The sequence below is a fragment of the Crocodylus siamensis genome, chromosome 11 (assembly GCF_052110815.1).
Source record: "Crocodylus siamensis isolate JL-2025a chromosome 11, ASM5211081v1, whole genome shotgun sequence".
Lineage (NCBI taxonomy): Eukaryota > Metazoa > Chordata > Crocodylia > Crocodylidae > Crocodylus > Crocodylus siamensis.
This window is the reverse complement of record NC_143405.1, coordinates 33,335,702-33,358,430: the sequence shown is the minus strand read 5'-3', so window position 1 is coordinate 33,358,430 and position 22,729 is coordinate 33,335,702. Positions and strand designations below refer to the sequence as shown.

Below are 22,729 nucleotides of genomic sequence, written 5' to 3'. Positions count from 1 at the left end.
GCTTGCATCTTGCACCTGATAAGAAAGAAATACTGCCCAAGGCTCCTTTCTCCCCCGGTCCCGCCTTAGCCTTTCTCATGCTGATTGCAGAAGCTGGAATTCAATTGACTGTGGCCTTGAGGTATGAACTTTTGGCGAACTGTTGTAGTTTCTGGGCATGCTTAATGAGCTGATGCATATTTACCTCTCCGCCCTGCATACTTAAGTAGCTAATTATACTATACATGCGATGTATGTAATGATGTAACTACATGTATGCTTGCATGAAACGGAAGTAGCTGTAAGAGTTCCGGTGTCTGCACACGTGCTCAGGAGAGAGAAGATAAATTCCACTTGCAAACAGAATTAGTGGGTCAGAAGCTGATTTGGGCATCAATGCCCCACTCTGACCTTGTTTGCAAACAAATACAACCTTTTGTGCCGACTGATGACTGTGTGTCTGTGATTTTTGCGAGCCTCCAGAGAAACGAACCGCTTTTTGCAACAATCTGGCGAGCCAGGCAGGAGTTCTTTGGATCACCTCGAGACCCAGTGACAAGATCGTCCCTGCCGCCACGGGGAGTGCGCACCGAGCCGCCTTTTTGGGCTCGCCCAGGGGGCTTCAGACGTGAGTCAGGGCTACCTGTGCAAAATTTTTGGTTTCTGAGGACGACAGACACACATTCCAGCATTCTGATCGAGATCTCTAGGATACCTGAGTGAGTATATGAATTCCCTTGCCCAATTTGGTTTCTGGATCCGGGGACAAAGATTTGTTCGATTTGGTTTTGTACCGGGGGATTTTTGGCCTGGTATTTGGTGTGCGTAAGACGTACTTTTGCGAACGGTCTGTGATTAGGATCTTTTGGTATTTGGTGTGCGTTGGGCACACTTTTGTGGGCATTAATATGGGTGCGGGTAGCTCCCATGTAGAAAACTCAAGTACTCCTTTGGGTTGTATTTTACGGAACTTTAGCAAATTTGCAAAGCAGGCAGATTATGGGGTGAAGATGAAAAAGGGTGATTTAATTAAGTTTTGTCAACTCGAGTGGCCAACATTCGGGGTCCACTGGACCCTGAAAGGATCCTGTGTAGTAAAAGAAGTGATAGCTATCCATGAAATAGTTATGCAGAATGGATATTGGAATCAATTTCCTTATATAGATTGTTGGTTGGGAGTGGTTCAAAATTAGCCACCTTGGATTAAGAAATGCTTAGTAAAGTCTCATGTGATGGTTGTTAAAGGAAAGACTCGAGGAGGACCGCCTGTACTCCCTGAGTCTGATGAGGGTGGGAGGAATCCTGAATTAGCCGAGTACCAGGCTCATTCTCCTGTCACCCTAACGAGTAGCGAGGATGAATCAGACACCTCCTCAGGATCCAGTCCCTCTGCACCACCGCTCTCTCCCTCAGGGAAACCACCACCGGCGTACCAAAGCATACCTAATGATTCAGAGCGTGTGCCTCAGCCAACTGCCCCATCTGAATCAGGGAATAAGGTCTATTATTTGTGCAAGACTGTAGAATCACGGCCGGTGCTGAACTGCCCGATGCAAGAGGTTATTGGAGAGGGGGGCAATGCAACTTTTGTCTACACCCCATTTAGTACTTCAGATTTATTTAACTGGAAGAATCAGAGCCCCTCTTTTCGTGAAGACCCTGAAAAGATGAGGGACTTGTTTCTATCCACTGGGCAAACCCACCGACCCACTTGGGCCGATGTCCAGATGATGCTCCAAACCCTCCTGACCCCAGAGGAGAGGAGATTAGTATTGGGGATGGCAGAGCGCATTGCAGCAGCCAAGGTAGAAATGGAGGGAGCTGCTGGTCGTACTTTGCGTGATACCTGCTCTGTTGAGGAACCGAGATGGGATAATCATACCGCAGAAGGAAGAGAGCTGAGTGCACGGTATCTGGGGATTTTAGTGGAAGCAATGGGGAAGGCAGTGCCTCGGGTTACTAATCTGTCTAAATTGTATGAAGTGAGACAGGGAAAAGAAGAGGATCCCTCAGCTTTCCTCGGGAGGCTGTACAAGGCATTCCGCAGGTTTTCGGACCTAGATCCAGAAGCCCCAGATAATCAACGCATGGTAAATCTTATGTTTATTGGTCAATCCACTGCTGATATTCGTAGGAAGCTACAGAAAACTGAGGGAGGTGCTGGGAAACCGATTTCAGAGCTGGTGGAAATTGCATATAAGGTATATGGGAATCGTGAGCAGGCACAGGAGCACAAGGAGGATAAAAAGGCTCAGCGACAGATGGCAGCGCTGGCAGCTGGTATAACTGGAGGTAACCCTGGAAAGGCTGGGATACAGAAAGGGAAAGGAGAAAGAGTGGGAGCAGACGTTTGTGCTTACTGCAGGGAGAAAGGACACTGGAAGAGGGAATGCCCAAAGTTGAAGGAGAAGAGAGAGAGGGAACCGAGAGGTCACCTCATGCGGGCAGAGGAAAAGGGTGAGGACACAGAATGAAGGGGACGGGGATCTAAGACCACTACCCTTCGGGTTGGAGCCCGAGAAGATCCCATGGTAACCATTAGGGTTGGTGGCAAAAACTTTGAAGCCTTGGTGGATACTGGGGCTACATTTTCAATGATTCCAGAAAACCCCCCCTGTGCAAGAGCTAGTGAGCAGCATGTACTTGTGGAAGGGATTGAGGGAACGCAATCCCGACTCCCCATTTGTAAGCCACTCCTCACCAAAGTGGGGGACCATTTGCTTGAGCACTCCTTTGTATATTCTCCAAGTTGCCCAGTTGCACTACTTGGGCGGGACCTACTCACAAAACTGCAAGCTGAGATATTTTTCAGAGACGACCAGATGGTGGTCCAGTTACCTGTCAAGCAAAGCTCGAACTATCAGATGGCTCTCCTGGAGGACCGACGCCCTGTAGTAAGTTCTGAAGATCACAAATACCTTTTGTGCCGACTGATGACTGTGTGTCTGTGATTTTTGCGAGCCTCCAGAGAAACGAACCGCTGTTTGCAACATACACATGCCAGTCTTCCCCCCTCCCTCCATCCCCCATTCCTCCTCCCTCTTCTAACTTTCACTTTCAGCATCTGAAGCATCAGAAGCTTTTTGGAAGCACTTCAGAAGCTCCAAACCGCTTTGGACAGCTTGAATGAGCCAGTGCTTCATTCCAGGCATGCTGCTTTGGATGCTGAAGCATCTGAAGTGGCCCTGGATCCAAAGTGCAGATATCAACTTACAATAGACGAAAGTGCTCAAGATGTAAAAAAACTAAGGCTATTTTTCCGGGTAACTTTAGTGGGGATTTTTCTCCCCATTATCAGCTGTGTAAATTGATCCTTCTGGATTTTTGGATTTTTATTAAAAGTTATGTGTGGATGTTTATTAAGGGTTGAATCAAAAACTAGGTTGGGGAGAGGAGAAGTGTAAGGGATCAAAGAATAAAAGAAACACAGTGAGAAACTGTGTGGATTTTCCAACAAGGACAAGAAGCCTGGGATTAGGCACTATAGTCCACAGAGACCAGTGTACCTCTAATGCACTGCATTTTTTTTCACATGGCACAGTGGCAGAATGCTACCTCTGTCTCTCCCCAAAAACTCTGTTCTGTGACAATTTGGTTGTTGGGCCTTACAGAGGGTACACACCCTACCATATCTCTTTCGGTAACCTGAGTTGGATACATTTCTGGGTGGGGGGGCGGAATTCCTGCTCCCTCTGCCTACGTGACTGGGTGAGGGGCTTGGGCTCCCTAGTGTTCTAGAGACTCTTCCAGTCTGCTCGGCAACTAGTGATGCATTTCAAATTGGTTGCCTCACAGCAAACAGGTGCTGGCATCAATTGGACCAGATAAATGAGGTCATAAGGACTATATAAGTTAAGGACTGCCCAGGAGGAGGAGGAGTAGCCATGATGAAAACTCAGAGAGAAGAGCTGGACCATCTGAAACTTGCTCTCTCTGGAAACTCATGATCAATGAACTGCGTGCCTCCAGAGGGAATCTCCACCTGCGTCTGGATGATACTTGTAAGTAAGCTACCTGAGATCTAACTAGATATATAGCTTGCAGTAACTCAGATGTGTGATCAAAGGCTACCCAGCCACCCTGTTTGCTCTATGGGATTTCTATTCCAACCCTACTCCTTGTAACTAATAATAAAGTTCTCCATTGTACCTAGCCATGGGAGATTAATTGGAAGAGAGGCTAGATTATGCCTTGGGGTCCCCTTGCTTCGTCTGACTAAGGGAGACCACTATTTGTCCTTCAGACTGAGGGAAGCACCCCAAGTTCTTGAAGTGAGTTGGGTACCCTTGAGGCCTACTAGGCCTCTGTTTCCTAGGAGGCACAGTGCCAGGATCACACCAGTCCCTGGGTGGTGGCAGCACTACCCCAGGTTTGCAGGTGTGCTCCAAGAAGGGGTTTGGCTAGACATAAGGTGCCCCTGAGGGAGGCACTCGAAGCCTGGAAGGTGGTCAGGATCAGCACAGGAGCACCCTCTACTGGCTTGCCACAGGCACCATACTTTACTTACAATGTTCCACAGTTTGCTTGCCTGCCACAACATAAAATTATCTTACATGGCTATAGATAGAAGGGGAGTGTGCAGGGAAAATGGCAGTTCACTGGTTCAACACTGCCTTTCACATTATCCTTCTGATGCAAAAGGGTAGAGACATAGGGGCTTGTTTGATTAGAGAGACAGTATGTTACCAAAGCAGTCTCTCCTCTTCACTCCCATATCTCCTACCCAGTTCATATGGATGTAGCCCAGGTGTACTCAGGGATATACTCCCCTTCTGCAATTGAAGGGAACTGTTAACTGGCAGGTACCCTGTGGCAAACTGCAGACCACTCAGTTTCCCTCCGTTCCTATAGAACCAGGCCAGGACAGTCTGGGGACTTAACTATATATACATTTATTTACATTAACTTATCACAAGAGAAAAAAAATACGGATGTAAACATATATATATGATATCCAAGCAAATAACACAAACAATACCCTTTGGGTAAATGCTATAAAACCTTATACCAGTGCTCCAGATCCAGGCAAGTCACAGGTAAGTATCTGATCTGAAACAGGTAAACCCCAAATAAACATTGATAACCAACAGCTAAACTATAGGTAAGAATAGGTGAACAATGAATAAACCACAAATAAATACAAATAAACAACACGTGAATAATAGCAAAAGGGGGTCCCAGCAGAGCCGTAGTCAAAGTTATAAATTTAAGACTCTACTCATCTACTAAATTTATAAACGTGAGAGTTCACAAAATACAAGGCACAACATCATACCACATACAACTCAAGAACCTCAAAGATAACTTAATCCCAAGGGGAAACCCCAATGCCCCTTGGACCTTTGCCCAAGACTTTCAAGGAAGCCACTAACTTCAGGGGACCTCCCAGTGGAACCTCTACTTTTAGGAGCCCTTAACTAACCAAGTGGGACTCCCCCTCCCCTGTGGGAATTCTTTTTCCCAGCAACTCACTGTGCCCAGGCCTGGAGGGTGGCCCTCATCCTCTGTGCCAAGCTGTTTCTCTCACTAGCAGTGGGCTTCAGGGCTTGCTGTCCCCTGAAATAGGGCTCTGCTATGCAGGGCTTCTGGGGCCTCTAGCTCAGCCCTGTCTGGCTGCCTGTACTCAAACTTTTGCTATGGGTGGGAGGCCCAGGTCACCTCGTGCAGCACTGGGGCTCAGTCCACACCTGGACCCTCTGTGCAGTGTCAACTGCACTGAGCTCCTGTCCAGTGCCAGCAGCTATAGATCCAAGCTACCTCAAGCAACTCCCAAGGTCTCGCCCCCTGTGCAGGAGGTTGGGGACCTGAGCCACCCAAGTGGCTCCAAAGATCCTGCTCCACACACTGGCCTGTGCACCATGTCTCTGCCTGCACATCAGAGGTTGCAGACCTGAACTGCTTCACACAGCTCCTAGGATCTGGATCCAATGTGCCATTCTGCATAGGAGATCCTAGCTACTGGAGCCAACCGTCGCTCCCTGGTGATGGAAGTCTTCAGCAGCTCTTTTGGGCTACTGCTTCACCCTGGAGCAGCTCTCCTCAGTTCTTCTAAGCCCCGCTCCTCTTTCTTCTCCATCTCCAACACAGCTCTCACATGCTGGGAACACAGCTCCTTCTATTCTCTTCAGGAGGCTCCACCTCTGAAGTTCTGACAGACCAGCAGAGTGCAGGGTTGAACCAGGTCTGGGGCTTCTTTCTTTTTTTTTTCCTCTTTTCCCTGAGCAGGGGCAGGGCAAAGCCCCTCCCAACAGTTACCTGATTGGTGGATCAGCTCCACCAATCATAAAGAGGATTCTCCAAGCCTGGACGTGCTGGGCTGCATTGGTAAGTTCACTACATGGATATAAGCTGAGACTGGAGAATATCACCTACTGGAGGAAGCCTACCTTCATCAAATACTTCCAGGTCCATGAGGACAAAATTATTATTTTCAACAGACATTGATACAAGTGCACAAAAACAGCTATGTGGTCACAATTCTGTCCTATAAAACAATCTTAATGGAAATGGAGGTTGTATTTTCTGACTGCAGTTAAATACATGTTCATTAAATTATGTCCTTCCCTCATTTATTTCTATTACCAGCAGCTTCTGAAATTTGAGATTAAGTCACTCTTTCCAGGGTGAACAGGAAGACAAGCATCCTAATGCCAATAGCACCTACATTTCTGTGCAGTATTTTTTTTTAGGTATCCAGGTTGTAGCCATATTGGTCTGAAGGCAAAAGAAATCAAAACTCATGGCAGAGGTGATATATTTTATCAGACCAACTAGATATTTGCACCAAAAAAAATCTTTAGTTGCAAGCTTTCGGGCACAGGCACCCTTCATTGGGCATAAGAGATTGTAAAGATCGCAGTTCTCCTAGGTAGACATGAATTTTCATTTATATCTAGAAGAACTTTTACAATCTTTGCAATCTCCTATGCTTGATGAAGGCTGCCTGTGCCCCAATGTATTTCTTTTATTCCTCTTTGCTTCTAGGTTTCATAAAGTAATTAGATACAGATGTTGTTTTTGTTTATTCATTTGCCTTTTTTTCTTGTTCACCATGCTTTGATGAACTTTCCTTTTTCAGTCATTTTTTTTCTCAGACATTAACCATCAATTCCAAGCCAATTTATTTTTTCTTAGATTAGGAGATATGTTGGGACAGTTTCTTTTGTCTACCTTTTTACTTTACCATAGTCCATGGATCCAGATGAAAACAACATGGGAGAGCCTTTGTAGATTTCATTTTAGGATTAGCATTTTGTATTTATATTATTGGAACAAATGACTAGTGAGGAAATTAAAACCTTAAGATATTCAGGGGCATGGCTCGAAAGAACTCACTTTGGATGCCTGTTCATCAGGTAGATTCCATCCTAGCATATCCCAACAGGCATGAAAATGATGGCAATATAAGCCTACATAAAAATAAATATGAAATAATGTTCTGTGGATGGGGGTTGACCAACTCCACAGTAAAGTCTCTCCATCTACATGTGTGCCTGTATTAGGGTACAGTAAATTAATTAACTCTAAGGAGCTTTGAGGCTATGTGATGCACATACATGCCAGGACACAGGAACTCTGACTTTGACAGGACAGTTTTAACAAGCATTAGGGTTTCTTTGAAGTCAATACAAATTAACAGGTACCACATCAATCCTCTAGCACCTAGAAGAGTAGATGGGCACAGGCAAGCAATTTCCAGCACTGGAAACTGTAATCTGGGTACATATAACTCATCATGGATAAATATTTAGGGACTAGGGTTTGTTCAACAGACAACAAAACAAGCATTTACCCAGAGAGTGTAGGCAGCAAGGAAATGACTGATTAAAGGTACTGCTGAAAAGGAGTGAGGAGAGACACTAAAACTGGAACATGGACTATAAACTAACTGAAAATTCTTAATACCATATGAGGGTTTTTCTTTTTTTTTAATGGTGGATGGAAAGAGGAACAATATAAAGATTTTTCCAATTCAAACAAATCTGCAGGCAGGCAAATATTATACTTGAAAGGAAAGGTGAAATAGAAAGGCAGTGGCTGCAATACTTGCAAGAATATTTGGTTGGAACAACAGCATTTTTCCCCAGCTAATGTAAATGGCACATTATTGTAAGAAGATAACAGAAATCTGTATGTAAACCTGAAGCACAACCAGTTGCAAGCATATGTAGTTATAAATTGAGCTTAAGGATGGCTACAGAGCATTGGCTGCTTCAAGAAACTATTTAGAATGCTAAATAGTAAAGCAAAAAGAGTTTATAGAAAAAACCCCCTCAAAAGAATAGGACAAACTTCAACTTGATGAGGAAGGTCTTTATGGGATAAATTTTCTATTACCAATAGCATGACTCACCTATGTAATGCTGAACATGAGAGAGAGAGAGAGAGAGATGTCCAAGGGGAAAAAATACTATTTTTGATTGGCATAAATACCTTAAAGTTAAAAGATATTCAAGAAAAGTCAAACAGAACTGGTTTTACTATCTTTGTGACATGACAACAATATTAATTCAAAAGAACAGAAGGCTTAAAGATGAGAGAAGAATTTTTCACTCTGGATTTCAATAAGGAAACTTCATTCACCTAATAATTCCAAAATAAGCCTCTGGCTAGAAAGCTCTAGTAGATGAACTACTGTGTTGTTCTAATTATAAGTTTACTTCATTTTTGCTGTAAAGGAATAATACAAATTGTACTTTAATTGAGAGTACGCTGGGTATAAATAGGCTCCCAACAGTCCTGCTTTTGATACATGCAATATTTATGTGTTCAATAAAAGGTCAGAACAAGCCTTTCTGTTTTCATTTTAATACTTTTATTACATTTACTCCTTTGGGTTCTTCCTTGATTGATTCTCCTGTGGGATTTTGTAAGGGGAACAGCAATTCAAAGTCTGTACCTGTAATTTTCAACATATATTCATGGAAGTGACTGTTTAGTGTTCAGTTCCTAAAGCTGAACTTGAAAATGTGGGGTTACCTTGCATGATCTATAACATCAGCATTTTAACATGGTAAACAAAATTACCTTCTCTTATGCTTCTCAAAGAGAACTTACTTTAAATGTTTTTCATTTGATTAGTGCACCAAAAGTAACCTCTGCCACTTCCCAAACAGTTCCTATGAGTAGCAGTAGTAAAGAGACACGAAAGAGGTGCCACCCAGAACTTAGAAATACCTTAACTCTATTTTGGGTATAGCTGTCACCTTTTTTGCAATACTGAACAACTGTAGTTAAACTTATCTTGTCTATGGCCTCAAATCAGAAAAGTGTCTTTATTCAGCAATGTAATTAAGCACATGATTAAAGATAAATATTATCAAAATAGGAATTGACTTGAGCATGTTCTTAATGACTTTTTTCTGAATAAGGGACCAGCTCTACCTGAATAGAACAATGTAGATGGGGCCAATCTATTTCCCCAATAAAGTCAGCCAGAGATATTACTTGTCACCCAAGCATATTACTTGTTTCCATTGTAAAACCTAAAGAATACAAACTTCAAGAATATTTGTCTTTATTTCTGGGGACTCTATTTCAATAGAAACCAGCCTAGGCAGTTTAGTTCATGTTTAAATCTGCTTGACATTATGTAGCTTCCTGATAGAGGTTTGCCAGGGTACTGCCTATCTCCTTTCTGTATTTTCATATAACTTTAACTTGTGAATTTGAAAGATTGAAAAATGGGTGAATTTTTTACTTGGTGTTCCCTTCAGTGTCTTATTACATGTGACTTTAATTAGTGCTAGCAGCCTAATATGTTTCAGGTTAATGAGCCATTTACTAAGAACCAGTTTTCCAGTTTGCTGGGTTAATTAATTAATCAACACCATTCAGAGTCCCTTGTTTTCATGGGACTTGCCCGGCTTCAGATAATGTATCGGGATCCCGTGTTATCAAAGCTTACAAACATACTCCATTTAGAGGTCCATATAAGATATCCATGTAAACTTCATTGTATCCATTGAATAAAATTCAGCACATTTGGAAAATGTCGCTTGATGTTTAAAAAAAAAAAGTTTTCCTTTTTCCCACTGCAAAATGTCTAGCAGCAGGTTTAATTAAAATGTGTGTTCCCTCTTCACTTGATTCTTCTCCACCCCCTTCTTGCTTTTCCTTTCTAACTTTCTTTCTTTCTTTCATTCCAAATGGCCACAGACAGGAGGGTCTGCTCTGAGAGCTTCTCCCTGTTTTGTAAGCCTTTCTCCTTCTCTTTTGTTTTCCCTCCCCTAGACAGTCTGACCCTTTTCCCACTGTAGTCCCGCACTTTTCATTCATTTCCCTGCCTTTTTCCCCTTTTCCCAGCTCTTTCTCCTGCAGTCACCCTCTCTCCTTTTGTCATGATGTTTTGTTTGTTTGTTTTTCTTCCTCTCCCTCTCCCTGCAGCCTTTCTGCTGCTGTTTAATGTTTCTCCCTTGTCCTCCCTGCCATGTTGCTTACCCTTCTCCTTTCCCCTGGTGGTTAGTTAGTTTGTTTGTTTCCAGTTTCTTTGTTCCCTGGGGGGGGCAGAGGGCTGCCCATCCCCCGCCCCTCTGGTCCTTTGCCAGGTTAACCCTGTTTTCTCTGGAATGGCTGGAGGCCACTGCTGGCGCTTCGCCCCTCTGTACTGGAGCTTTGGTTTCTGGCTTCACGCCCCTCCCTCCGTTGAAGTGGAGGAGTGTGCGGCTGCAGTGGGGGTGCTCATAGGCTGCAAGCATGCCCTGTATGCAGCCCAAGTGAGTTTGGTCCCATCATCCGCCTCAGCAACCCTGCTTTAGTGAATGAGGTTGTGTTAGCAGGGGTGTTGCTCAGGGGTGTTTTCTGCCTTGCAACCCTGCTAGACACACCATCCATTCATGTTGTAGCCTTGAACATGCCTCCATTTCTCTCAGACAAGGACCTCACTAACCACCTGCATCCTTATGGCATGGTTGCAGGGCCAGTCCGTAGACTGCTGCTTGGCAGCAAGGTCCCTGAGCTCCGTAGCATGTCTCTTCCTTTAAAAGGTAAGCCGTTCATGCTGCTTAACAGGGAGGGTTGGGGTTTGCCTCAACCCATGTCCTTCATGATTGACGGGCAGTGGTACGAAGTCTACCTCACCACTGGGGACACCGCATGTGTTCGCTGTGGTAGCAGGTCCCACCTGGTTACCCAGTGCCTGGAGAAGAAGCCGGCCGCAGCAGAGCCTCCTGCAGCTGTGCCTGATGGTGGTTCATCCACATCTGGCACGGCAGCTCCATCGGGTGGTGGGGAAGAGCCTTCCTCCCAGTCACCCCCAGTTTCACCAGAGTCAGCTGGCTTTGTGCCAGTGGACCTGGCCCCTACTTTCCCTCCCCGCTCAGGGGAGGATTTGGCCCCTCCTGCTGGGAAGGGTAAATCCCAGAAAAAAGGGGTCTTTTAAAAAAGCCTCCTTATCCCCTCAAGACCTCCACACCACTTCGAGGGGAGGGGAGGTTATTGAGCAGCCCCTCCTCCCCCCGCCTTCCTCCTCGGCAGCCCCGCCAGACCCTGTAGTGGCTAGGGTTGATCCGGGGGTTGGGAGGTGGTGGGGGAGTCTGGTGGCCCTCCCCCTTTCTCTCAGATCCTTGAGCCTGATGAGACTGACATGGAGGTTGGACCCTCTGGGAGCCTCGAGGCTCCGGGAGCAAGAGTGCCTAACCCATGAAAATGCTCCATCCAAGAGATCAGGGACTGATGCTCCCCACCCCCAGGCCTCTTTGGAGAACACTGCTCCCATGGAGCCTGCTGATGATGATCTTGGTGAGGGGACAAGCGCTCCTTCTGGGATTAGGCAGCCTTTGGTGCCTGACGTATACAGCTCCTCCTCCTCAGAGTCGGACTTTGATTCTGCCTCTGACAATGAGTTGACAGAAGTCCTCCCTCAGGAAGTAGCACTCCCTCAGTCCACTAAGGTGCCCCCCTCAATAGGGAGCATCCCCACCCCAGAGGCAGAACCTGTTTCTGTGGAACTTCCCTGCGCTGGCTACTCTGAACACCTCATTGAATTCCTAGACCAGAGGGTTGTACAACACGTATACAAATGGTTCTCAGACCCAGAGACATTTGTGGTGTCTGCTAGGGCTACTGCAGCAGTGTTCCACTCCAATCCAGGGGTGCAGTGCTATAGCTTTTGCCTTAGCAGGCTTGCAGGTGATGTTGGGCGCTTGTTACAAGAAGCACCAGCTGGGGAGTTGTTCTCTCTGTTGTTTTGGCCTTGCCTGTCCCCCCATCTACACCTTTACACATGGCTGCCACAACCTTTGGTTCTCTATGCCAATGGCTGCAAAGAGCCTGTGAAACAGATAGAACTCCTTGATTTTCTGTGCTAGAAAAGGCTGCACATTGCCTTCCTCCAGGAAACACACAGTGATGCAGCCAATCAATCTGACTCCAAGATGAACATGGGCCGACAATGCGAGGTCTCGGTTGGCAGGGCTAACCGCACCTTGTCGTGCATCTACAGATGCATCTCAAGTAGAGCCAGGGAAGTGATCCTCCCCTCTATGCGATGCTGGTCAGGCCACAGCTGGAGTACTGTGTCCAGTTCTGTGTGCCCCATTTCAGGAGGGATGTGGACAACATTGAAAGGGTCCAGAGGAGGGCCAGCCGCATGATTCGGGGACTACAGGGCAGACCCTACATTGAAAGACTGCAGGACCTAAACCTGTTCAGCCTTCACAAGAGAAGGCTGAGGGGGGACCTGGTGACTGTCTATAAACTCACTAGGGGGGACCAGAAGGGTTTAGGGGAGAGGCTGTTTCCCCTAGCGCCCCCTGGCATGACAAGGAACAATGGACACAAGTTATTAGAGAGTAGATTTAGATTAGACATCCACAAGAACTACTCACAGTTAGGGCGGCTAGGAGCTGAAACCAACTTCCTAGGGAAGAGGTGCTGGCTCCTACCCTGGGGATCTTTAAGAAGAGGCTTGATGACTACCTGGCTGGACTCATTTGAGTCCAGTCTTTTTCTCCTGCCCAGGCGGGGGGTCGGGCTTGAAGATCTACAAGGTCCCTTCCGACCCGACTTCTATGATCCTATGCTTCTATGACTGGCATGCTGCCTGGAATGGCCGCAGTTTCTTCAGTCATGGTACCTCCCTCAGGGCAGGGGCTACAATCATCCTATCACCACAGCTGACACCTGACTCAGAGGTAGCCCAAGAGGTCATCCCTGGCTGCCTGCTCACCATTTGCATCTAGTTTGCACATCGCCGCCTCCTTATTAACATCTATGCACTCACTGCTGGATGAGAACAGAGCACCTTCTTTGAGACCCTAGCTGACTTGTTACAGAGTGCTGCTGATGGTGATGACCTTTTCCTCCTGGGTGGAGACTTCACTTGCATGGCCGATGTGCATCATGACCAGAATGGGCTGGAGCCCCATCCATCCTCAGCCTGGAAGCTGTGGACCACTTTAGAGGTAGTGGACCTTGTTGAGGTCTGGCACCATCTCCATGTTGAAGCAAGGCAGTATACCTGGCTGAAGGCAACTGCTGGTGGGCTCTCCATGGCATGTCTTGACTGCCTGTATGTTGCCAGGCACCACCTACCACTCATGTGCATCAGGCACATTTCCCCAGCAGGCCTGTCAGATCATAGCCTGGTTTCCTGTGTGCTGAGCTTTCCTGGTAGGATGCATTTCCAGGCACCCTACTGGTGCCTCAACACTACTCTCTTGCAGGATGCTCAGTTCTGTGACTGCTTTGCTCACTTCTGGAAAGCATGGGAAGGTGCAAGAGCCACTTCCCCTCCTGGAAGCAGTGATGGGATGTGGGAAGGTGCAGATTAGAGTTTTTACACGCAATTGGCAACAAGTAAGCTTCACTGCTGTGTTCGGGAGTTGGAGAAGGATGTGGCGCAACCTGACGTGGCCCTGCGTGATGCTGGCAATGATGTGGGGCTGCTTGAGAGTCTTAAGCTCCACTAGAAACGTGCAGGAGCTGGCAGAGAGTGCAGCCTGGGGTGTGAGGTTCCATGCCCGCTGCCAGGAGCTGATGGAGATTGAAATCCTGACTCACTTCTACTTCAGTCTTGAGAAACAACAAACTGCACAGAAAATCATTGACCATCTTAAGACTCCAGATGGCCAAAGACTCACAGATCCTGTTGAGATCTCATGCCACACCATCGCCTTCTCCCAGGAACTGTTTGCAGCTGAACTGACTTGCCTAGAGTCTGCTAGGAGCTTACATGATGGCCTCCCTAGGCTTTGCTCTTCAGAGGCCTACCAACTTGAGTGAGAACTGTCTTTGGAGGAACTCACAGCTGCCATCAGGGTCCTCACCTCGGGCAAAGCCACTGGCATCAATGGACTGCTTGCCAAATTTTATAAGACCTTCTGGCCTCTCCTCATCCCCTGCCTCCTATGTATTTTTATGAGAGTCTCGCAGACCTGACAATGCCAACCAGCTGTCACTGAGTGGTCTTCACCCTGCTGCCTAAGAAAGGAGACCTTGGCTGCATCAAAAACTGGTGACCAGTGTACCAAGGCTTTGTCTAACTGGCTGTGCACCATTATGACTTCTATCATCGGCCCTGAGCAGAGTTATTGCATGCTGGGCAGGACCATCCAGGAAAATCTGTTCCTGCTTCAAGACCGGCTGACACCTGAAGACCTCTTTGGCCTCAGAATCGGGCTCATCTCCTTGGACCAGGAGAAAGCCTTCAACCGAGTCATCCTTGACTATCTGTTTTGGACCTTTGAGGCCTTCGGCTTTGGGCCCAACTTTACCTCCCCCCTCTGGGTCCTGTATTGGGACATTTCAAATATCCTGAAGATGAATGGCATGTTTTGCACCCCAGTCCCAGCCTGCGGGGGAATCCACCAGGGCTATCCTCTGTCAGGAACGTTGTACAGCTTGTCCATCAAAACCCTACTCCACACTCTGTGGCAGTACCTGAACAGACTGACTCTTCCATCTGCCTCTGTCACAGTGGGCTGCCTGCTGGTCAGGCTCACAGCATATGCAGACAACGTGACTGTCCTCATCAGCATCCAGGGTGACCTGTCAAGAAGTCTATCAATGTGCCTCTTCAGCTCATGTGAACTGGACCAAGAGTGACACCCTCCTTCTTGGTCCCTGGGTCAACCCCCTCCCCCATGAGTTGCCCGGGGGTCTTACCTGGCATCAGGAGGGCACAGAATTGGAAGGACCTTGATGCCAAGGTGGAGAATGCCTCCAGCAATGGCGCTGGCATCTGCCCAGCCTCTCCTACCATGGGTGGGTCCTTATCAACAACCTGGCAGCTGCGACATTGTGACACCATTGCACTGTATTGGACAACTCCACCAGACCTCTTTGAGAAGCTCCAGTGACTGCTTATGGACTTCTTCTGGGGATGGGCAACACTGGCTCCCCTGAGCCATTCTTTATTTGCCAGTGGCCGAGGGGAGCCAGGGCTTGGTTGACCTGCTGGGCAGGGTAGCAGACTTCTGCCTACAGGCCCTCCAAAGGCTCCTGTACTGCAAGGACCTCCTCCCCTGGTAGCAGCTAGCTAATTTGTTTTTGCATCGGGTGGGGGGCCTTGGTTTTGACTGGGACCTGTTCCTTCTGGACCCCACTCTCTTGGACTGGGGTGTCCTCCCACCCTTCTGTCAAGGCATGGCGCAGTCCTGGTGAGCTGCCTCCTGCCCCAAGCCAAGCACCTGCAGTTACCGCAGTTACTGCAGGAGCCCCTGGTCGATAACCCAGCCCTGCAGCAAGTCTTCCAAGCCTCACCTCTAGCAGCCTTGTTGGCTCCCTCATCCAGTCACGTACCATCCAGCTGGGACACCTCCTTGACATGACCCAGTCACACTGGTTGTCAACTGAGGCTCTGGCTGCCCACTTGGGCATGCGTTCAGTCTGCTGTGCTGCCCCACTTTCTAAGGGATGTGTGGGCCATTCTCCTGCAGGATGCGGCACCCACCCTGGAGGAGCACCTCTGAGCATGGAGAGCCCTCCTGACTAGGGATGTCCTGGGTGAGCCCTTTCCACCACAGTCCATTGTCCTGGTTGTGGATAGTAACCTGCGTGGTGGGCCTGCCACCTTACTGGCTCTCCCTATGTCTCCTGATAATAGTACTGGGATTTGTTTCGATGCACTCCCCTGGAAGGTCTTGTATCTGTGGGTGATTCCAGTCCACCACACCTGTGTCCTTGCCAGTTGGCTCAACACAGTGTGGCAGAGGCACATAGCAATACTGGTGCTCACACCAGCCTGCCCAGCATGGCGCATGCTTTATAATCCCCCCCATCTCCAAAAAGACTGGTGGCCTACAGAGGCAGTTGCTACATGGGATTCTGGCCACCAGCACTCTTGTCCGTCACATGGACCTGACTGCATCAGCAGCCTGTCCCTTTTGTCTGGGGGGAGTGGAGGAGGATCTTAACCATACCTTCCTTGGATGCCCCTCAAAGCTGTTTGCTGCCCTCAGCGCTTTGCTTGAGGTGCTAGGTTTGTCCTTCTCAGAGGCAACTTGTTCTCCCTCCCTTACCAGGCAGCCAATGGGGTCGTTATCTGTCTGACCAACTTCTCACTCAGCCAGGTTAAGATGGCGATCTTCAAGAGCTGCGGGAACTGGCTTACCATGGATGGCTCAGACAATGCCCTGTGGTTTTTGGTGCAGGCATGCCTTTCATTGGAGTTTGAGTACGCCGTCCTCTAGGAGACAGTGCCTACCTTCCAGGTATGTTGGGCAATTCAGGGTGTGCTCTTCAGTGTTGAGGATGGCTATTTAGTCCTCACACTGCAACACTGCTAGCCCCCTTCCTAGAGTACTGGCAGGGGTCTCAGCAGGCTGATGTTGCTCTGAATATTTTTGTTTTTAGACTGTAAGGGCAGGGCTTGTAGGCCATGGCCCTAGGCTCTGTCTCTTGTACCTGGGCACCTGCGTGGGCAGTGTTTTATTACTTTGTTGGTATGTAACCCCCTTTTCCCCTTAATAAACCTTTATAAAAAGTAAAAAAGTCTTTCTTTTGTTCTTTCATTCTTTCTTTCTTCCACTGCACCTGCCCTACACTTTTTCTTCCAGTCTGGCTGATCTCATATGGTGAGCTTTAAAATAGGTTCTCTGGGGGATGAGGATGCAGAGGAACATGAGGACACTTCACCATCAAGCCAGGAGACACATGCAGGTAGTACCTAGGTAAATGACAGGGGCTAGGGCAGGCTTGGGAACAAGGGGGCAGCATGTGCACCTACAGGAGGCCTCAAATGCCTCTACACAAATGCTTAGAGCATGGGTAATAAGCAGGAGGAACTCACCCTCCTGCTAGCTAGCAAAAACCCAGATCTAGTGAGGCTCACAGAGACCTGGTGGGATCCTACCCATGACTGGGAAGTGGACATTGAGGGCTACAGGCTGCACAGGTGAGACAGAGCAGGGAAAAAAGTGGGGAGGAGTAGTGCTCTATGTCAAAGAGCTATCCACATCCTTGATGATCAGGATGGGGTCAGAGGAGGGGCAAACTGAGACACTCTAGGTAAGAATGCAAGGGGGTCATGGAGAAAGGGACCTGAGAGTTGGTGTCTACTACAGATCACCACACCAGGGGGATGAGCTGGACCTGAAATTCTCGGGTCAGCTTATGGAGGCTGTAAAGTCAAGGGATGTGGTTGGCATGTGCGACCTAAACTACCCAGACATCTGTGAGGAGGAGTAGTCAGCCAGCTCTGAACGCTCACTTCGGTTGCTGGCCAGAATACAGGATCTCCACTTAACCGAGGAGGTACATAGTGCCACCAAGGGAAATGCCTTGCTGGACTTGGTCCTTGCCACAGGCGACAACCTGGTGAGGGGTCTGTTGGTACTCAACCTCCTGGGTGACAGTGATCATCACCTGCTGCAATTTACTATCCAGCACAGGGTGGTGAAAGGAAGCAGTAAGGCAAAAGTCCTTTACTTCAGGAGGGCTGACTTCAATGAGTTAAGAAGATTAGTAGGAGAGGCATTGGGATCTTGGAGCTTCAATGAGATGGGAGTCCAAGTCAGGTGGTTGTTCCTCAAGGAGGCAATCCTTCAAACTCAAAGGGAGTCAGTCCCAATGCATACCAAGGTGGGCAGGAGTCCTAAAAAGCCCCCAGGGCTTGGCAAAGGCATCCAGGAATGCCTAAGGGCAAAAAAAGAGGCATACAAACAGTGGAAGCAAGAGGCTATCACCAAGGAGGATTACACCTCCATTGCTCATGATGGCAGGGAGACTGCTAGGAAGCCCAAGGCAGAGATGGAGCTAGGGCTAGTGACCAGAATTAGGGATAACAAAAAGTCCTTTTTCAAATTCATAGGGAGTAAGGCAGCACCGGGTAATGCAGGGACCCTACAGGACAGGTTTGGCAATCTGGTGATTGTAGCAAATGAAAAAGTTGACCTCTTTAACAAATTCTTTGCCTCCATATTCCTGAACAGGGACCGGGACATTTCCCCCACTGGGATTATGGGCGGACCCAACGGAGGCGCTGCTATGCCTAGGGTCAGGGACGACCTAGTTAGGGAACTTTTTGAAGGGGCTGGATGTGTTTTAATCAGCAGGTCCAGATGCTCTTCCCCCGAGGGTGCTGAGGGAATTGGCGGGGGTCATAGCAGGGCCCCTGGCATGGCTTTATGAGCACTCATGCAGCTCTAGCCAGGTACCAGAGGATTGAAAAAGGGCCAGTGTGGTCCCCATTTACAAGAAGGGGAGAAAGGAGGACCCCAGCAACTATAGGCCAGTTAGCCTTACCTCGGTCCTTGGAAAGACCTTTGAGAAAATGATCAAGAAACACATCTGCAAGGGCCCAGCAGGGGAGGTAATGCTCAGGGACAACCAACACGGGATCACTGTGGGCAGATACTGCCTGACTAGCCTTGTTACCTTTTATGATCAGATCATAAAGATCCTGGATGAGGGCAACAAAGTGGATGTCATTTTCCTGGACTTTAAGAAGGCCTTTGACACTGTTTCTCACCACATTCTCTTAAAAAAACTAGGTGATTGCAGCATTTATGCCTACACAGTCAGATGGGTGGCAAATTGGCTATATGGTTGCACCCAGAGGATGGTGGTGGATGGGTCATTTTTGACTTGGAGGGATGTGGACGACAGTGGAGTCCCCCAGGGCTCAGTCCTGGGGCCTGTACTGTTCAACATCTTTATCAGCGATCTGGATGTGGAAAGCACACTGTCCAAATTCACTGATAACATGAAGATGTAGGGTGAGGTAGGCACCTGGAGGGGAGGGACAGAATCCAGCTAGATCTAGACAGGTTGCATAGGTGGGCAGATGAGAATAGGATGGAATTCAACGCAGACAAGTGCAGGGTACTGCATTTAGGGAGAAGGAACTAGCAACACACATATAGGCTGCATGACAGAGTTCTAGTCAATACAGTGGCAGAAAGGGATCTTGGAGTCATTGTTGACTCTAGGATGAACATGAGCCACCAATGTGAGAAAGCAGTCAGTAAGGCTAACCACATGTTGTCATGCATCTACAGATGCATCTCAGGTGGGTCCAGGGTGGTGATCCTTCCCCTCTGTGAGGCATTGATCAGGCCACAGTTGGAGTACTGCATCCAGTTCTGGGCACTGCACTTCAAGAGGGATGTGGCTAGCACTGAAAGAGTCCAGAGGAGGGCCGCTCACATGGTCAAGGGGTAGCGGGTCAGGCCCTACGAAGAGAAGCTAAAGTGCCTGAATCTATTCAGCCTCCACAAGAGAAGGCTGAGGGCATCTGGTGGCTACAAACTCACCGGGGGGAACAGAGCAAATTGGGTGATGCTCTGTTCTCTCAGGCACCACCCAGGGTTACTAGGAATAAAGGCCATAAAGTGTTAAAGAGAAGGTTCAGGCTAGACATCAGGAGGCATTGCTTTATGGTTAGAGCTGCCAGGCTCTGGAATGGACTCCCAAGGGAGGTGGTGCTCTCTCCTACATTGGGGGGCTTCAAGAGGAGGCTGGACAGATATTTGGCTGGTATGTTAAGATGCCAGCACTCATTCCTGCGCAGGGCAGGGGGACAGACCTGATGATCTGTTTAGGTCCCTTCCAACCATAAGCACTATGAAAATAGAAATACAACTAAATTCTTTAATAACCATTTTTTTTAAGAACATCTTCAAAGAACAGTTGTGAGAGTTTAAATTTATAAAAAGTGTTAGGGTTTTTACCAGGTTATTCAAAGAATTCTCCACACTGATTATAAAGAGATGCCAAGGGAAAGGGTAGAAATCTATTATCCTGGTATTTCCCAAAGGTTTAACCCATCAAGCAAACAAATTGCAAAAACTTAATGGTTTCTAACCTGGACAGAAGTAGATGGCAGACAAAATAGAAGGTACAGCAGTAGATTTTCAGTTAGAATCTAATTTCTGAATTTTTATTTGCTTTTTAGAGCTGGAGCTGTGGTGACTCCAAGTCAGACTCACATATTTGCCTTTCTGTTCATTTGCCCTCTCGAGTAATAGCTGCTCTTTGTGACGTGTTGTGTTGTGTGAGAAGCATTTAGTTATGGTTGGATGTGTGCCTAGTGCACTCAGGTTGGAGACTTTTGGTGTGGAACATGGCAATCTGCTTTGCCTTGCTATGGTGCTGTTTTTAAACACAAGCATAAAGATCATGGCCACTAGGTCTGTGTGAATAGGGAACTATTTAATTCAGATTCAGCCAATTCAGATGCCAGCAATTTGATTTAGATATTCAGATTGCTTTTCCAATTTGATTTGTCCAAATTGGCTTCAGAGGATTTGGAGAGATTCGGAGATTTGGCCATTGGGTATAATGGGGAATCAATAAAATATCTATAACCTTGTCATTGTTTGGCTTATTTGGATGAAACTTGAAACTTGCAAAATTCGTACCCCCTGCCAAGTTTTAAGGTGATAGGTGCAGAGGTTTCTGGAAAACTGCACCTCAAAGTTCTGAAAGCAAAACTCATGACATAGGTGACACTGTGTGTGTGACATGGATGCTTGTGCAACTGTGTCTGTCCTGGGGCACAAGGGGGTGAAAAATAAAGGCCTTCTAGGCCCTGATGCATCCATGAACCTGCCAGCTTTTTGGAGCCGGGCCTATGAACTTAAATTCATCAGCCTCCTAAGCAGTAGGTACAGAAACTCATGGATTCAATATATGCAGTGGAATTCTGACACACTGTAACCTGCCAGACATCTGACTCCCTAGGCACCTCTGCATTTTTACTTGTGCTGGTACAACCCCCTTCCCCCACCCCACCCCAGCCTGTCCCTCAACCCCTGATGCCTCCATTTCAATTTTCACTGACTGGCTTTCTTGCCTGCATTGCGTGGCAGGCCAGCCTCTGGATTCTTTACTATTCCTTCCATCCAGGACCAGGAGACACACCAACTGCAGGTACTTCCTCAGCCTGACAATGGGTTTTTCAACCCAAAAGTTGGCATCCCAGGCAGCTAAGCTGAACTCACCTGGAGCCTCACAACTGCACTGCAACCAGCAAGCCTCAGGCCTGTCAAAGATGTGACAGATCTGGGCTTTCCCCAGTCAGGACTGTGTGGGTGTGTGCATTAGCTGGAGGTAATGGCACCTCCTACCTGCCTTTCACCAGGGGATCATTGGTCCTGACATTTATGGGGCTGCTGTGCTGCCAACAGTCTCACCAGGCCTCCCTATCCTGGCAGGGTGCAGTTTTAGTGGTCATGCCCAGGACCTGGGGCATCCTCCTTCCCCATAGCCCCAGCCCATACCTCTAAGTTTGTCCTGGCATGGGAGTGAGCTCATAAGGGACATGTTCTTCCTCTATTGGCTGGTGATACCGTGAGTGCCCCCTCCAGCTGAGAGTGGCACATTAACTGTTTTTTTACAAAATGAAAAAAAGGAAATAGGTGCAGATAGAGTGAGGAGGGTGACACTCAGTCTCTGCAGGTGGAGCTTGGGGAACCCCAGCAGCGGGAAGTTTACTTTCAAGAACAACAGCTGCTCTACCAAACCAGGATCCAAGCACGTGTGGTAGAGTGTCAGTACATCTTCAGCAATGCTGAACACCCTCTCATTTGGAACATTAGATGGTGGACAGGGCAGGTGTTGCCAGGCAAAAGTGGCCAGATCCTGAAACATCTGATTGCCACTTGCCCAGTAGGCCAAGGGGTCACAGTCCAGTGGCTCCACATACTCGGCAAGATAGACAGCCACTGAAGCTTGGTGCTCCCTGCCCGAGGCTGGGGTCTGGTGCGTTTGGACCCCAGCATTGAAGCCATGCCTATGGCCCACATTAGCAATGGCTGGTGTGGAGGAAACTGGATGGTGCTGATGCTAGTACTGGTGCCAGTGGAGGTGCTGTTGTTAGGAGTGCTGGCATGGGAAAGTGGATCCCCCTCTCCTTCCCTGTGCACTTCAGCCTCCCTGACTTTGTTAACCAGCACCTGTATCCAGTGATTGAGGGTTTTGGTGCTGCCAGTGCACATGTTCCCCTTCACCCTTGGGTCACACATGCCCACCAGCATGTGGACCATACTGGACCACAAGGGATCCACCTGTCTCCTGATGCCCTCCTTCAGCTGCCTCACCAGTGCCTACATATCTGAATGACAGTGGCCTGCCCCAGCCAGGAACATTGATCCCCTGGAACATCCCCATTTTGTTCTCCAGTTCCCTTACTACAGGGATCACCTGGCTGAGGAGGGCATTGCCAATGCTGAGGGTCTCTGTGGCCTTGAGGAAGGGCTTGAGGACCACCAAGATCTGGGAGATGGTACCATACTCAGCTCTGTTCAGGGGGCCACTGATCCTGATCTCCCCAAGCAAGGCCATCTCATACATGGCCTTTTGTTACTCC

General features: G+C 48.0%; 1 pseudogene; it reads left to right on the top strand.

Moving 5' to 3' along the window:
- Positions 1-15,796: 15,796 nt before the first annotated feature.
- On the top strand, positions 15,797-16,706 carry LOC149855717 (uncharacterized; annotated as a pseudogene).
- The last annotated feature ends 6,023 nt before the right edge of the window (positions 16,707-22,729 follow it).